Below are 18,597 nucleotides of genomic sequence, written 5' to 3'. Positions count from 1 at the left end.
CTCCAGCGGGATTGAGCCCGTACAGCGGGCTTCTACGCCTGGTATGACTCCTTTAAAGGTAGTCTTTGTTGGTTTGATTCGCGAGGGGTTAATGCCCATCTTCTGCACTGTGTCCTGATAAAGTAGGTTGAGGCTGCTACCACCGTCCATCAGGACTCGTGTTAGGTGAAACCCGTCAATAATTGGGTCGAGGACTAGTGCGGCCGAACCGCCATGGCGGATACTAGTTGGGTGATCCCGGCGATTGAAAGTGATTGGGAATGATGACCACGGATTGAATTTTGGGGCGACTGGCTCTACCACGTGGATGTCCCTAAGTGCTCGCTTACGCTCCCTTTTGGGGATGTGCATGGCGTATATCATGTTCACCGTTTTGACTTGAGGGGGAAATTTCTTCTACCCCCCAGTGTTCGGCTGCCGGTGCTCTTCGTCCTCGTCCTCACTTTGTGATCCCTTTTCTTTGTTTTCGGCATTTAACTTGCCGACCTGCTTGAAGACCCAACAATCCCTGTTGGTATGATTGGCTTCCTTATTCGGGGTGCCGTCAATTTGGCACGGACGGTCGAGTATGTGCTCCAGGCTGGAAGGTCCATCATTGTTTCTTTTGTAGGGCTTCTTCCGTTGGCCGGACTTGGAGCCACTGAATCCGGCGTTGACTGTGGTGTCATCGGTGTTGTCGCCATTGCTTCGGCGTTTGTGCCTATTGCGTCGGAGCTTTCCGGTGCTGTTCTTTGCCTCAGTGGGGCCTGCCTCGCTGGCTGTGTTTTTACTACGAGCCAGCCAGCTGTCCTCACCCGTGCAAAAGTGGGTCATGAGTGCCGTAAGGGCTGCCATAGACTTCGGCTTTTCTTGGCCGAGGTGGCGTCCTAGCCATTCGTCACAGATGCTGTGCTTGAAGGCTGCTAGGGCCTCGGCATCCGGATAGTCAACGATCTGGTTCTTTTTGGTTAGGAACCTAGTCCAGAATTTTCTGGCTGATTCTCCAGGTTGTTGAACTATGTGGCTTAAGTCATCAGCATCTGGTGGCCGGACATAAGTTCCTTGGAAGTTATCAAGGAAAGCCTCTTCCAAGTCCTCCCAGCTGCCAATGAAATTCTCGGGCAGGCTATTTAACCAGTGTCGAGCTGGTCCTTTGAGCTTTAATGGGGGGTATTTGATGGCGTGGAGGTCATCTCCTCGAGCCATGTGGATATGGAGAATAAAATCCTCGATCCATACTGCTAGATCGGTTGTGCCGTCGTATGATTCAATGTTGGCAGGCTTGAAACCCTCGGGGAATTCGTCATCCAGTACTTCATCTGTGAAGCAGAGAGGGTGTGTAGCGCCTCTATGTCGGGCCGCGTCGTGGCGTAGCTCTGATGGAGTCCGTCTGCGGTATTCGGCCCGGGCATGGTTAGGTTTATCACGTCCGAATAGGTAGCCGTCGTCGTGCCTCGAGGCACGCCCTCGCGATCCGTAGATCGATCTTGTATGTCCTGCTCTATCGTCCAGGATCTGCCGGAGGTCGTACTTGTGACCCCGAACTCTTCCGTCTCTATTTTACGAGGCGGTGGGGCAGGCTGCTGTTCGGCCTGAGTTGCTGCTTTATCCCGGCCGCGGGGTGGCCGGTCGGCCGCCGTGTCTCGACCACGTGGTGGCCGTTCCGCATTACGCGAGGGAGATGTGTGCTCCGGTGCTTCCTCATCGAATTGGGGTAGCAGTCTGCGTTTCGGGTAGCTCTTGGTTGGGCGCCTGAGGCTGTATTCTTCGGCTGTTAGGACATCAATCCATCTGTCGACGAGCAGATCTTGTTCAGCTTGAAGCTTCTGCTATTTCTTTTTCAGGCTCCTTGCAGTGGCTATGAGCTGAAGCTTAAAGCGCTCCTGCTCCAGAGGATCCTCAGGCACAATGAAGTCTTCGTTCCCGAGGCTTGTCTCCTCCTCGGAGGGTGGACGGTAACTATCGTCCTTCGAGTCATCTTCTATGGCCTGTTCGTCAGGGTTGTCTTGCTTGCTGTCATGTTCCTGTTCGGATGTAGCCCCGACAGGTCTTCATTGTTTTCGGCATCACCCGGAGTACTATTTTCTCCGGTGCCAGTGTTGCTGTCCTTTGAACGACGGGGCTTAGAGCGGAGTTTGGGCCGCCGGCGCTTGGATTGCGTCTACGAGGTTTTATTCGCATCTGGCTCTTCTTTGTCGTCGCCAGATCCTTTGGGTGTGTCGACCATGTACACGTCGTATGAAGAGGTAGCCGTCCAACATCCAGTGAATGGCGGGTCTTGGCCTTGCTCCTGATCGGCATCGTCGTCCATACCGTCGATGTCTTCGAAGCCATAGTCAAGCACGTCGGTTAAGTCATCGACAGTGGCTATGAAGTGGGTGGCGGGTCGGAAGCAAAATTCCTCGTCATCCGTCTCTAGCTCGAACTGGACATAGTTCAACTGTGAGTCCTTCTCCAAGGACAAAATCTTTAAGGATTTTAGCACGTCACCCAAAGGCGAGTGCTAGAGAACGTCAGCAGTGCTGAACTCAAAGATCGATAACCCATCTAGCTCGGTGCCCGCGGGCGTACACAGTCCGGAACTTATAGCCGGAGACAAGTCCGAAGTTCCGTTAAAGCGAATATCGCAGGGCGTTGAGTCCGTGTGCGGCTCCAACGCCGCGGACTCTGCGGCCTCGGATGGCGCGATCTGCTTTGGCTCTAAGGCCGTTGTAGCAGCAGGAACCATCCCCTGGGTGTGATCCGATGACAGATTTAAGTCACATTCATCGGGGTGAGGGGGAGCGATCGCCGCGGGCTCAGATCCCTTCAAGATCAAGTCTCCACGGATATCCGCGACGTAGTTCAAGCTTCCAAATTTGACCTGATGGCCAAGGGCATAGATGTCGATCTGCTCCAGATGGCCAGGCGAGTTGGCCCGCAGTACAAAGCCGCCGAATATGAAGGTCTGTCCGGGGAGGAAGGTTTCTCCCTGGACAACGTCATTACTGACGATCGAAGGGGCCATCGAGCCCTTTGCCGACGGCACAGTGGAACTCTCAATGAAAGCACCAATGTCGATGTAAAAACCGGCCGATCTCGGGTAGGGGGTCCCGAACTGTGCGTCTAGGATCGATGGTAACAGGAGACGGGGGACACGATGTTTACCCAGGTTCCTGCTTGATTGATCTTGATGAATATGAGTGTTACAAGAGTTGATCTACCACGAGATCGTAATGGCTAAACCCTAGAAGTCTAGCCTATGTGTATATGGTAATGAATGTGTCCTTTCTGGACTAACCCCTCCGGTTTATATAGACACCGGGGGGATCTAGGGTTTACAGGGAGTCGGTTACATAAGAAGGAATCTTCATAGTTGGTTGCCAAGCTTGCCCTCCATGCCAAGTAGAGTCCAATCCGGACACGGTGCAGTCTTCGGCCTTCATGTCTTCATAGCCCATCAGTCCGTCCCATGGATAACATGCCGGACGCCCGAGGACCCCTTAGTCCAGGACTCCCTCACCCGCAGCGCTCACTGTTCATCCAGAGGCAGCATCGACCGGCTTCAATTAGCAGCAGTAGCGAAGGAATCGCTCGAGCGGGTTCAGTTAACAGCCATCGATCGATCGCTCGGGTTCAGTAACGCGTAGCCTGTAGTGCAATCGCTCGGGTTCAGTTAGAGCCCAACGCCTCGCTTGGGTTCAGTTAGAGCCCAACGCCTCGCACATACGCGCGTACGTACGTACGAGAGAAACGCGCATTGCTCGGCCCCCGACCACCCACCGTAACCGGGGCCTCCCCGGTATTTTCCGTGCCCTTGCTTCTACCATAGTTTTTTCCGTCATGGACGGCCCAAAGAATGTCATGCAGCTGCGTGTCCGGCCCGCCCAGGATGAAAAGCCCATTTTCTGTCATGATTTTTTGTCATAGAAGTAGGACCCCACCACATCTATGATGATACCGGGTTTTGTCACAATTATCATCATAGAAGTGTCATAAGTATGACAAAAGATTTTTGTTCGGCCCAAAATGTCACGGATGTGTCTTTTTTTTGTAGTGACAGCCAGCCATCAAGTTCTTCAAGGGACTGGTCTGCCGTTTTGGTGTGCCAAACAGAGGCATCACCGACAACGGCACACAGCTCACGAGCCGCACCTTCATGCAGTACATCCAAGACCTCGGCAGCAGGGTCTGTTTTGCTTCTATTGCTCATCCCAAAAGTAACGGCCAGGCTGAAAGGGCTAATGCAGAAGTGTTGCAAGGACTCAAAACCAAAACTTCGACAAGCTGCACAAGTGCGGAAGCCGCTGGATTGGTGAGTTGCCAACAGTTCTTTGGTTCATCAGAACAACGCCAAATCGAGCTACTGGCCAGACGCCCTTTGCCCTAGTCTACGGGGCAGAAGCAGTTCTCCCCACAGAACTCATATACGGGTCACCTCGAGTGCTCACTTATGATGAGCTTGAGCAAGAGCAGTTGCACCAAGAGGATGCAACGCTCCTTGAGGAAGATCGTCTTCGGGCTGCTGTGCGAGCCGCTCGCTACCAGTAGGCCTTGCGCCGCTACCATAGCCGCAAGGTTCATGCCCGAAGCCTTGAGGAAGGCGACCTTGTTCTTCGGCGAGTTCAGTCCGCCAAGAATTCCAACAAGTTGACGCCAAAGTGGGAAGGCCCTTATCAGGTAAAACGAGTCACAAGGCCCGGCGCAGTCCGCCTGGAGACCGAAGATGGAATCCCAGTGAGCAACTCCTGGAACATCGAACATCTTCGCAAGTTATACCCATAAGACGTGGTTGCCGGGCCCCCCGGTAGACCACTTTTTGTACAAGCCTTACCGGCAAGGCACGTAACCCTTTGTACAAAGCCAGGCGCAGACCCTAAGCAGCAGCTAAATAAATGAAGCGCTGGCGCCCTAGAATTAGCATGCATGCTAGGTTGAGTCTCTCTCTCTGTTAGGGTTGATAGTGCTTGGCGGCAACTAACCCCTAGCATAGAGGTCGAGTGCGTGTCCTTCTGTCTCTTTCAGTCCTTTTTTTGGTTTGCAGGCTGTGCAGGCATTTCTGCAGAACCATTTGAAGAAAAGAAGATGGATCGACACCCTGATCCCGGCAAGCCAAGGTAGCCGAGGGGCTGCAAATTCAGATAAGTTTTCTCTCCCCTGCTATGCGTTTCCATATGAAACTTGAACGTATGGAACCTCGCTCGTTCCTATGCCGCTGTGCTCCCTCCTTCCTATGCCCGAAATCCCTTTCAGGCCGGAGTCTGGTTGTAGTTGCGGTGGAAGGGGAAACAAGTGAGGAGCCCAATCCTACTCTGCCCCTGCTCCCCGCCAAGGGCATGGGTTTAGGCGTGGTATAAGGCAGGAGAATGGCAAGGTTTGTTGCCGGGCGACATTGTTTATTTAAAATAACAAGGACTCACTCCTTGGTGTGAGCCTCGCTCACGCACAAAAGAACCCGGCAAACACCCTTTTTCATTAATGCATTAATTAAACAAGTACAATTCGTACGGAATGAGAGCATGAGCAAGGGGTTACAAAGTCTAAAATTCAACAAGTGCCTGCAGGCTTAAGATCTAAAAAAAGGATAAGATGCCCGTAATCCATTTCTTGTCCCTCTCCTCAGGAAGCGGATCGGGATGGCAGGAGAAAAAGGAGCGCCTAGGCGAGGTATGAGCAGCAGAAGACACCAACAGAACGTCCCCGCAGCCGCCCAGAAGAAGGCTGGTGATGACGGTGTCGGGGAAGAGGCCGAAAGATGAGGCAGCGGGCCTGCAATACGCGACGAAGGCGTCGACGCCATCGTACTCCGACTTGACGGCCCGCTGTCGGTGTCAAAACCGGCGGATCTTGGGTAGAGGGTCCCGAACTGTGCGTCTAAGGTCGATGGTAACAGGAGACGGGGGACACAATGTTTACCTATGTTCGGGCCCTCTTGATGGAGGTAATACCCTACTTCCTGCTCGATTGATCTTGATGAATATGAGAATTACAAGAGTTGATCTACCACGAGATCGTAATGGCTAAACCCTAGATGTCTAGCCTGTATGATTGTGATTGCCTCTACGGACTAACCCCTCTGGTTTATATAGGCACCGGAGGGACCTAGGGTTGTACAGAGTCGGTTTACAATGGAAGGAATCTACATATCCGAATGCCAAGCTTGCCATCCACGCAAAGGAGAGTCCCATCCGGACACGGGAGGAAGTCTTCTATCTTGTATCTTCATAGCCCATTAGCCCGGCCCATATTACATAGTCCGGACACCCGAGGACCCCTTAATCCAGGACTCCCTCAGTAGCCCCTGGACCAGGCTTCAATGACGATGTATCCGGCACACTGATTGTCTTCGGCATTGCAAGGAGGGTTCCTTCTCCGATCACTTCAAAGTACCTGACCCAAAAAGCTGCACTCGGTTTGTATTTCAATGTCACACCCTTTGGCTTCTCCGCCTCCATTGCTTCTTCTTCCACGTGTCGAGCGAATACAAGAGGTCAGGGTGTTTTTGCACATAACACCCCAGCCATGTAAGAAAGGCATCTATTTAAAGAGATTGGATCTCAGATCCCATTCCACGCCAAGCGGAAAATCCTTAGAGCTCGCTAGGAGAAACCATTCCAACATGGCTAGCGTTCCCAGTTCTTCCTCCCGCCCCCACGGCTCCGAAAAAGGCGATTGGGAGAGATGCTCCATATCCCACGATCAAGCTTCATACGCAGGGATTTCTTCCCCCCGCAGATCTAGTCCCTGTTCGAACAGGATTGACCTCCTTCGATGGCGAAGCCCAGGCGAAAAATTTCCCCAATCCAACCAGGGGGGAACGAGTGTGCTTCGTTTCCTACTTGTTAAGAGGCGGCGGGTTTCCAATCCACCCTTTCCTCCAAGGACTCCTGGAGTATTACAGCCTCCAACTGCACAATCTCACGCCGGCCTCTGTCCTGCAGATCGCGGGTTTTGTTGCTCTTTGTGAGCTATTCCTGGGCTGTGAGGCCCATTTTGAGTTGTGGAGAAAATTATTCTGCCTCGTCCCTCGCACCCAAAAGGGATCCATATTCGAGGTGGGCGGCGCCGAAGTATGGTGCATGGCTGGGACCGGATACCTGTCCGGCACGCCGAAGAAGGCGTCCGAGGAGTGGCCCTCAGAGTGGTTCTATATTGAGGATGTTGCTCTTCCCGACCCAGTCTGAATGGGTCTTCCCGAATTTTCCAGTCCTCCCTTGAAGAAACGCCAAAGCTGGCGCCCAAGGAGCCTCGAGGAGGACAAGTGCGGAAGTCCAACAATTGATGGGCAAGATAAGGACACTCGCCTAGTCTGGAATATGAATAATCGATGTAATGGCCACTTCCATAGCGCGAGGTGTGCAGCTACTCCAATTCAGGGGGCTCCCTATGTGGCACTATAATGGGGAAAATGACGCCTCCTGCTGTGGACGAAAAGGTCCGGATTCCCACACCGCCCTGGCCGCAATATTGGCCGACCTGTATAAAGGGGTAAAAGAGGAGTTAACTCATCTTACGCGCCGAGAGGGATTTTCCATGTACAATCCTCCTAGCTGGGTGAGCTTTAATCCCACCACTTTACTCAACCCTTTCCTTGAGCTACGTTTAATTGACATAACTCGTCCATTCGTAACAGGAATGGCGGAAGGTTACCGCGGGGATCTATAGCCCCGCTCCACAGCCGGAGGACCATAACCGGGATCTTGACCCTAGATTCGAAGAGGATCCGGACATATTTGTAGAGCTTGAGGAGGGAGTATTCTAACAGGCGAGCTATGATGGTACAGAAGTGGCCATCGTGGCCGATTATCCTGGCCTCCTTCCTGCCTCACATGTAAGTAATCAGGAGATATCCCCTCCAAAAGAGCTTCCTCGTTATGCCCGCACTGTCTCGTGCTCCAAAGGGGGGTGCTCGGCACGCCATGCTGCACCAGAGGCGTCTCATAAGAGGACGGCGCCCACACCGGGCAAGTCTTCGAAGAGGAAGGCAAATGACAACATGGTCGAGCCTTCATCAAAGAGGTATGGCTTTTTTAAATGTGCCGTCTACCAGTCACATCGAATTGTGACATTGTCCATTGTGTCTTATCAGGAAGAGCGTTCACTAGACTATGTTTAGGGATCCTGACGGTCGCGCCTCCACCAGTCAGGTTCCAGACCATGCCTTAAGGACGGAGGCTAACACGGGAGTGACGCCGGATTGTCCTTCCGCAGAGGATTCGGATGACGTGTCCGTCACGAACTCTGAAGTGGAGAGTGCCATGAATCATCGGCGCCGGAAGGCCGCTCTCCGCGACCCCGGCTTTTCAAAAGAGGCATTCAATGCCTTTAGCTCGGCTGATGCATACATCTGAGCTGCTCGGGATGGGCTTGCCAGAGCCACAGACCAGCATTTAAAAGATATGCGGGTTAGTACAGATTTGGTAATCATATACCAGTAGCCCTCGAGGCTTGAAGTAGTTGATACAACTGATTTAAGGATCATTGTATAATCAGGCACTCACGGAGAAGAATAGCATTCCGTCTCAAGAGCTGGCAAAGTGTCAGACCCGGCTGGCTACGGTTACCGCCGAACTGGAGAAATCCAAGAAGGCAACGCCTGGTAATATTCCCTTTCATCTAGAAAAATGTAATCATATACCAGTAATGTTAATACTATTGCGTTTCCAATGACAGGATCAGCAGATCAACTGGAAGGGGAACTGAAAGTCGTACAGGCAGGTGAACAAGAGACCAATAGCTAACTGGCCGCAGGTGAACGTGTGCTGACACGGGTCAGAGATGAAAAGAACAAGTTGCAGGATTCCAACACCCTGCTGGGCGAAGAACTAAAAGATGTGCGCGCCCAGCTAGCTGACGCTGTCAAGGAAAATAGGAGGCTACGAGGCAGCATATTCAATGTGCTTTTGAACTTACCTTCATGTAATTCAGTGAAGGAATAATCTAATAGATTTATGTCTGCAGGTATGCTGACTGGCCGCCCCGAAGAGGAAATGTCCGGCTTTCAAGGTGACCTGCTGCAAGAGCTATCCCAACTGCACGAGCGAGCTCGGCAAGCAATGCGGAGCGTTGCCAAGGCTTTGTGGCCATCCGCCCTTCCTCCAAGAAGTATGGAGGAGCTTGTGAAGCTATTCCAGGGAGCTTGGTGGTGCTTCCGATTATGGAAGATATCGGCCTACCGAGAAGGTGCGCGAGAGGCCTGGGCCATGGTAAAAACACGGTACACCAAGCTTGATCCGAATCATATGGCCCGGGTCGAACCTCGGGGGTCAGATGGAGAACAAATTCCAGTTAGTCTGGTATATGACCAAGTAAAGATAGCCGCCAAGTATTACCAACAGGATTGTGAGCTAGATAACCTGTTCGATGGCATAGAGGAAGAAGTTTTTGAGTCCAATTGACTATGTACTTCGATTGACAAATTTGTCCCTAGCCAGATTGTAAAACGATTGTCATGGCAGACCTTTTCGCTTTGACCTCCGGACCCGAAGACTCGGAGTGTTTCTGAATACCGTAACGGTAATATAGATCGGGGTATGCGTGGAAACCAGGCGTAGGGGTCATAGTTGCTTGAACAGACAAGTTGTATCCGGCTAGCTATGTTATATTACATGTTGATTGTAAGAAACATCTTCCAGGGAGAATAGTTCCGTTAAGGGTTCCTTTCCCTGGGTGAGCATGTGTTAGTATGCATGTCCGAACTGTGATCGAAAAATCGCAGTATAAGTAACATCTGGGGGTTCATGATGTAAACAGGGTATAACGTCTTTAGTCCGCCGACCGAATATTCCCTTAAGAACGCTAGCTTTCGGCTTCACCCAGTCTGAGGTACATGTCCGAATGACCCGGCTGTAACAATCGCAGAGGTGCTCCCTTTATGCCCTAGCCGAACAAACGGGAACGTAGGGCATAAGCACAGGAGCCAGGCAACCCATCTTGGCAAAAACTTAAGTCATAACGGTGCATATAATGGCGAAGAAAAGGTACATATGAGAAAAAAAAGACACATATGTGGTGAGCTTGATGCTCGTAAAATAATAAAAAATAAGCTTCTGAAAGAGAAGCCCCCGGGTATTACGCGCGTGTACATTTAAGGATGTGTACGTCATAGGTGTGCGGTGTAGCCGCACGAGAGCTTAAAGCTAGAAAAAAAGGTTAAAGAGAGGAAAAAATGGAGACAGAGGGAGAAGAAAATGAACAAAGAGTCCGGCTCTAGGCGTAGAATCTTTGGAGTCTGGCCGCATTCCATGGGTTCGGCTCTAGGCGATTGTCCGATGCATCACGCAGGCGGTACGCTCCTCCAGTGAGAACTTCATCGATGATGAAGGGACCCTCCCACTTGGGCTTGAGTTTGTCCTTTTTCTTTTCTGGCAGGCGGAGAACGAGCTCACCAACATTGTAAGTCTTGGCCCGCACTTCTCTGCTTTGGTATCTGCGAGCCTGCTGTTGATAGAATGCAGAACGGGCTTTTGCAACGTCACGCTCCTCCTCCAGGGCATCTAGACTGTCCTGCCGATCAAGCTTGGCCTCTCTCTCTTCATACATGCGCACTCGAGGTGAGTCATGAATAATGTCGCATGGCAACACAATCTCTATGCCGTACACCATGAAGAAGGGTGTATATCCGGTAGTGCAATTCGGCGTGGTCCGCAGCCCCCAGAGTACGGAGTCGAGCTTCTCAACCCAGTGCTTGTCTGATTCTTTCAAAGACCGCACTAGTCTAGGCTTAATGCCGCTCATAATAAGACCATTAGCTCGTTCAACTTGACCGTTTGTTTGTGGATGATAGACGGAGGCATAATCGAGCTTAATGCCCAGGTTAGCACACCAAGCTTTCACCTCATCGGCTGTAAAATTTGAGCCGTTATCGGTGATGATGCTGTGTGGGACGCCATAACGGTGCACAACATCGGATATGAAGTCTATCACTGGTCCGGCTTCGGCCGTTTTAACTGGTTTGGCCTCTATCCATTTGGTGAATTTATCTACCATAACCAGCAAATATTTTTTCTTATGGCTTCCTCCTTTAAGGGGTCCGACCATATCAAGCCCCCAGACCGCAAAAGGCCAAGTAATGGGGATTGTTTGTAGAGCGGTGGGAGGCATATGGCTTTGGTTGGCGAAGAGCTGGCATGTGACACAATGTTGGACCAAGTCCTGTGCATCTGCTTGGGCCGTCGGCCAAAAGAAACCTATATGGAAGGCCTTACTTACAAGGGCCCGAGCTACAACGTGGTGACCGCCGAGACCAGCATGGATTTTAGCCAGGACCTGTCGTCCCTCTTCTTCGGGAATACATCTTTGAAGGACTCCGGTAGCACTTTTCTTGTAGAGCTCTCCGTCATGGACCTTGTAGGCTTTCGAGCGCCGAACAATGCAGCGAGCCTCATTCTGGTCCTCAGGGAGCTCTCGCCTATTAAGGTAGGCCAAGAAGGGTTCGGTCCATGGGGCAATTACTGCCATTATTAGATGGGCCGATGGTGTTATTTCGGTGGCTGAGCCCCCAATGATATCGGTATTGTGTTCGGAATCTGGGGGTATAATCAGATCTGGACTAGTGTTGCCGCTCTCATCCTGCCACACCATGGATGGCTTGAAGAGCCTTTCCAAAAAGATGTTAGGCGGGACGGGGTCACGCTTGGCGCCCATGCGGGCAAGGACATCCGCTGCTTGATTGCTTTCTCGAGCCACATGATGAAACTCGAGTCCCTCCAACCGAGCTGATATTTTGAGTACGGCGTTGCGATAGGCCGCCATCTTCGGATCCTTGGCGTCGAAGTCTCCATTTATTCGGGATATTGCGAGATTTGAATCCCCACGCACCTCCAAGCGTTGTATGCCCATGGAGGTAGCCATCCAAAGACCATGCAATAAGGCCTCGTATTCGGCTGCATTGTTGGAGTTTGTGTATAATATTTGGAGTACGTACTGGACTGTGTCCCCAGTGGGGGACATTAAAATGACGCCCGCTCCTAAACCGGCCAGCATTTTAGAGCCATCAAAGTACATGACCCAGTTGGAATATGTGTCGTACTCTTTAGGGCGTTCGGCCTCTGTCCCTTCAGCGACGAAGTCGGCCAATACTTGGGATTTGATGGCCCGGCGTGGTTTGTATTTTATGTCGAATGGCAGGAGCTCAATGGCCCACTTAGCAATTCGGACCGTAGCATCGCAGTTGTTTATTATGTCATTGAGTGGTACTTCGGAAGCCACCGTGATAGACCACTCTTGGAAGTAGTGTCGTAGCTTTCGGGATGCCATGAAGACCGCATATGCTATCTTTTGGTAATGAGGGTACCAGGATTTGCATGGTGTGAGGACAGTGGATACGTAGTACACCGGTTTCTGGAGTGGGAATTTGTGTCCATCCGCCTCTCGCTCAACGACGAGCACCGCACTCACCACCTGGTGTGTTGCAGAGATGTATAATAACATTGGTTCGCCAACGTTCAGCGCGGCCAGGATTGTGTTGCTCGATAAAAGAGCCTTTATTTCTTCCAGTCCAGCCGTTGCCGCATCCGTCCACTCGAAGTGGTCAGTGCATCAGAGATGGCAATAAAGGGGCAATGCTTTTTCTCCTAATGTAAAGATAAAGCGGCTTAAAGCTGCCATGCATCCGGCTAGTTTTTGGACCTGTTTAAGGTCTGTTGGTATAGCCAATTGTGACAAAGCCCGGATTTTGGCTCGATTTGCCTCAATTCCTCTATTGGAAACGATGAAGCCCAGCAGTTTTCCGGCGGGAACGCCGAAAACACACTTTCTGGATAGAGCTTGATGTCATATGTAAGGAGGTTGTCGAATGTGAGATGCAGGTCGTCTATTAATGACTCGACGTGCCTAGTCTTGATGACTACGTCATCCACATATACTTCAACTATTTTGCCGATTTGTTTCTCCAGGCATGTTTGAATCATGCGTTGGTAGGTGGCGCCGGCGTTTTTGAGCCCGAAGGGCATAGTGTTGAAGCAGAAAGGCCCGTATGGGGTAATAAATGTCGTTGCGGCTTGATCGGACTCCTTCATCTTCATTTGATGGTATCTGGAGTATGCGTCGAGGAAACATAGTGAGTCGTGTCCTGCAGTAGCATCGATAATCTAATCGATGCGGGGGAGGGGGAAGGGATCCTTAGGGCAGGCCTTTTTGAGGTCTTTGAAATCGACGCACAGGCGCCAGGATTTATCCTTCTTTCGCACCATCACCAGGTTTCCTAGCCAGTCCGAGTGTTTTATTTCTCTGATGAATCTGGCCTCGATTAACTTGGCTAGATCCTCCCCCATAGCTTGTCGTTTGGGTTCGGAAAAGCACCGCAGTGTTTGTTTGACCGGCTTATATCCCTTCAATATATTGAGGCTGTGTTCGGCCAACCTGCGTGGGATCCCTGGCATATCAGAAGGGTGCCAGGTTCGGGCCCTCTTGATGGAGTTAATACCCTACTTCCTGCTTGATTGATCTTGATGAATATGATTATTACAAGAGTTGATCTACCACGAGATCCTAATGGCTAAACCCTAGATGTCCAGCCTGTATGACTATGGTAATGAATATATATCTCCCTCCGGACTAAGTCCTCCGGTTTATATAGACACCGGGAGGATCTAGGGTTACACCAGGTTGGTTACAAAGAAAGGAATCTAAATATTCGGTCGCCAAGCTTGCCTTCCACGCCAAGGAGAGTCCCATCCGGACACGTGTGTAGTCTTCGGTCTTCGTATCTTCACAGCTCATTAGTCCGGACGGCCCATGGCTAACAGGCCGGACGCCCGAGGACCCCTTAGTTCAGGACTCCCTCAGTAGCCCCTGAACCTGGCTTCAATGACAAGGTATCCGGCGCGTAGGTCTGTCTTCGGCATTGCAAGGTGGGTTCCTCCTTCCGAACTCCAAGATAGTCTTCGGACGTATTGAACGTATCCGGACCTGCAACATACACACCACACACAACCGCCGAGAGAATATAATTTTACACAAGTCCAATCTGCTGACAACTTTCTGTAACATGACATCACATCTGTCCGGTCATAATTTCGAACCGTTTTTCGTCTGTCGCTCCATGTTTCGAGACGCGGTTGCCATTGGCACGTCTTGTCAAAGCAGAGATCGTGTCCCCTTATTGCGGGATTCTCATCAATACGGGCGTGGGTAACCCAACCGTGTCGCCTACACGGTCCTTGGGAATAGGTGAGTTTTAAGGAGAGTGGGGAGGCGCTTGACATTCATGGCCTTTATAAGGGGATAAGGATTCGCCCTCGTTCACTCACACTTTCTCCTTCCTCCACCCATCCATTCTCGAGCTCTAGCGCCCAAGCTCTAGCTTTCCCCGCCTAAGAAGGTACTCCAACCATGTCTGGATCCGGAGCGGGAGGCAAGTGGATGGCCTCCTCCGTTAAGAAGAAGGACATCAAGGAGCTCCGAGAGGCCGGATACCTGGCCAAGGAGATCGTTCACCGACTCCCGACCAAGGGACAGATCGTCCCTACCCCAGAGCCCCATGAGAGGGTTGTGTTTCTCGCGCATTTCGTCCACGGGCTGGGATTCCCTCTCCACCCGTTTGTCTGCGGACTGATGTTTTACTATGGGCTGGACTTCCATGATCTAGCTCCCAACTTTATCCTCAACATCTCGGCATTTATAGTCGTGTGCGAGGCCTTTCTTCGCATCCCACCTCACTTTGGCCTATGGCTGAAGACCTTCAATGTGAAGCCGAAGGTGGTGAGCGGTCAACAAGCAGAGTGCAGAGGCGCCATGGTGGGCAAGATGCCCAATGTCACCTGGCCCGAAGGCTCCTTTGTGGAGACGGTGAAGGGGTGGCAGTCGAGGTGGTTCTACATCACCGAGTCGCGCGACACCAACTGGGCGGCGGCCCCCGAATTCCGATCTGGAGTTCCGATGCGGCTCACCTCCTGGCAAGAGAAGGGCCTAACCTGGGGTTCTTCGAACGAGCTGACTGGGCTCCAGATGTGCGTCCAAAACATGATAACCAAGAAAATCAAACTTGTCAACGTGATCCAGGTTATGCTCATTCGCCGGATCCTTCCGTGCCAACGCCGGACTTGCTATTTGTGGGAGTTCGATCCGGCCAAGCACCAGACGCTGCTAGAGCTCTTCGGCACGACACATGAAGACATCTGGAAAGTGCTCTTCAAGGCCGGCGAGACACCACCGCCTCTGACCGAGGATCACGGGCTTAGGTTAAAATGCCAAGCTAATTCGGTAAGTTCCTTCATGTTTTCAAGGTATATCCTTTACTAGCATATTTTGAGGAAAGAGTCTAAGCCTTCCTATCAATTTTTTAGGCCTGGATCGACATAGCGGGGCAGATTAATTGTCCGGCTCTGCTACCCAAAGACGAAGAAACCCCACTTCTGACGAAGATGCCATTTCCGGCGCCTTATGATGTGCCGGAGAAGAAGGCCAAGAGGCCAAAGGGACCAGGACCAGTCTTCGCCGAAAAGGTGCTTCGGACATGTCGTCCGAAGACGAGACTCACTCTTTAGCCGCCGAAGGCGATGACGAGGAGGAGGAAGAAAGTGACTCCCCCTGAGGGGGAAGGAAGAAAAGGGGGGCCTCCACAGATCTGGAGGCGAAGGCGCCCAAGAGAGGGCAGGGCTCCCTTGCGGATAACTCCGCATGGGATGTCGATAGCAGTCCGGAGCGAATGCCCCGGACAAAGCCTTGGGCCGCCTCGTAAGTACCAAAAACCTTATGCACGTCCAAATGCCTGGCCTTTCCATTTTGTAATATTAATACGTTTAAATTATGCCATTGCAGTCCGGCCCGCGACAGCTCCCCGCGATCCTCGGCAGAGGGTTCGCTAGATTCAAAGGGGATGGCTAGCATGTCACCGCCGCCCGCTCACTCTGTCTCGACCAAGGGTGATGACGAGGTGGTGTCCCAAAGGACCTTCCCAAACCGGGGGGAGGTTCCGGAGATCGTCGGGGTGGCGCCCAAGGATGACTCCTCGGCCGCCGGACATATGGGGAAAAATCCCCCATGGGGACTAGTGATGGGGGCCAAGTTCCATTCGGCCCCCAGCCGGATACCATTCCGAAGACCTACACGGCTACGGAGTCCGGCGAACGGCCTTCCCCGAAAGGAGGAGGTGTGCCTGTTCCGCCGGTGACCTCTGTCCAACCAGAGGCACCGGATAGTCTGCTGGAAGCGCTGCGAGGCGCTTCCATTGTGGATGAACACCATGTCCTTATGGGTACGGTGATCGAGAAGGTTCAGTCTGCCAAAAGTGGATTGACCGAAGCCTGCGCTAGCCTTCTAATAGGCTTTGAGGTAAGCAATGTAATTGTAGAAAGAATATCAAGAATATCACAGTGTAGATAGTAGCCCCTGATGCTCTCTTCAGTGTTCGGAAAGAAAAAGGCGAACAGAGGATCAAAATAATTTTCGCAGGAGTCTAACATAAGATGTCTATGTGAATAAGCAAGCGTCGCTGCTGGCTGCTGCCGCTCATACTGCGGAGGTCTCTAGACTGAAGTAGAGCCTGAAGCGGGCCGAAGAAGAGCTCGGCCTCATGAAGAAGCAGCTGGAGGACAGCCAAGGTATGCAGTAACCTGCGCATATATTTAGGAAGGATAAATGTTTCATGCTGACTAAAGTGTCATGAACTTTATTAGGGGCCACGACCGAGGTGGCAGCCTCAAGAAGGCGTTAGCCGAGGCCGAGAACAAAGCGGCCGAGGAACGCGCCATGCGCGAGAAGCACGAAGCCCGGGTCGGCGAGGTCCAGCAAGAGTTCCAGGACGCCGTCAAGAAGTACGAGTCCTTGGAGCGTGATTCGAAGACGCGAGGGTCCGAACTTGCGAAGGCCCGCCAGAGCGCACAAGAGGCTCGAGCTGAAGCCCAAAGCGCCCACCAGGAAATCCAGGTGGCCAAGAAGATCGCGGTGGGTAAGGCTTTCATTATGCAAAGCAAGTCTGTGAGGGAAACGTTCCTTTTACTTACCCGAATTTGGAGCTCTCTAGGGGCGTTTACGGATTTTCCGTGTAGCGTATCAGATGCTGCCGAGTTCTATCGAGCCGAAGAAGGGAGTTCTACGGAGAAGCTGTTCTGATCTCAATATCTTGGACCAGAACATTCGGTGCCCTTCAGCGACCAGCTGAAACAGTTGGTCGAGCTGCACTGGGCGGCTGAGCTAGCCATGAAGGACCTGATAGTACGACTATGGCCTGCCGAGCCGATACCCAGCAGCTACTTCGGACTTGTGAAGCGGCTTGTAAGTGCCTGCCCACGGCTTGAAGTCATAAAGCGGTCGGTCTATATTGAAGGTGCACGGATGGCCTTTGCCCGCGTCAAGATGCACTAGGCGAAGATGGATGCCAAGAAGTTGATGACCGAGGGGCCGCCTGAGGTCAAGGAGCACCGCCGACCCGAGCTATATTTTGATGGTGTCCTGGAGGGATCCCGTCTTGTGGCGGAGCAATGTGCGAAGGATGTTATATTCCCATGAAAACATTCATATTATCCTGTCCTGTAGTACGAAACAATGTCGTTATGTAATATAATGCTTGTTACTTTAAAATTTTACCTCCTGTGCGGCCGTTTATGAAATCTGAGGGTTGGCCAGTCGTCGGCTTCTGCCCCCACGTAGATAGTATGGGGGTGTTCGGATAAATCTAAACACTCTTTACTCCACATTCTGGTCCTTAAAGGAGGTGTTTAGTAGAACGAACCAGGCAATCAGACTATATGGCCTTTATCACCCTCACTTAGCCATAGGAGTTTGACAATGAGAATTTTGGCGAAGCCCCTGGTATTCGGAAGGCCGAACTAGGGGCGTTATACGCACCTAATCGGATAAAAACCGATTCCTCGCATAAAGCGGAAAAAATCTCTAAGGATTTGAAACCTCTCGAACAGCTGACCGGCTCTCGCTGCATCATGACAGTCAGTTTTCGGCTTTCTCTACTGAGGTGCTTGCCCAGAAGAACCGGGACACAATCACAGTAGTTCTCCCTTTACTACCCTAGCCAATATAGCGGAATGTAAGGTAGTAAGCACAGGAGCCGGGCAACCCAACTATTGACCAAAGACATGATTCGGAGCCGATGCATACAAAGCTATAAGTTCGGGGTGCCGAACTATACTGAAAAAAGTGTTCGGACTTTATTGCCGTACTACGGGGCGCGAAAGCCCCTGGCTAAGTAAAACGTACCAGAGTGTACGGTGCAATGAGTAATAAATACAAAGGTAAGGAAAAAAAGTCAAGTAATAAGCTCACGCTACCATTTGTTTTCCATTGTAATTTGATTAATACGTCGAGGCGTACTTGTACAAGTAATGCGATAAGCAAGTAAGGCTATTTAACATGCCATGACCAAGAGCGAGCTGCGTGCGGGTATGTAAAACAAGTATAGCAAACATTAGTAGAGACCACCTGGGGATTCCCTTGTACGTGAAAGCTCCTTGCCTCCTTGGTGTATCCGTGCCGTGATCGGTCCGACGATCAGGTTATCAGAAAGAGCCTCAAAAAGAGAAAAACCCGAAAGGAAAAGTTAAGGTGTGTGAAACCATGGTCGGTCGAGCCGCACTGTGGATCACTCGCTAGCTATGCCTCCGTCAATGCCATGGGATTTTGAGTGCGTAGTTATGTACGCGCGGTACGAATGCCGCTGTTTGATCGGGACTGGGACGGAGG

Source organism: Triticum aestivum, chromosome 1D (genome assembly GCF_018294505.1).
Source record: "Triticum aestivum cultivar Chinese Spring chromosome 1D, IWGSC CS RefSeq v2.1, whole genome shotgun sequence".
NCBI lineage: Eukaryota > Viridiplantae > Streptophyta > Magnoliopsida > Poales > Poaceae > Triticum > Triticum aestivum.
This window is presented reverse-complemented; position numbering follows the sequence as displayed.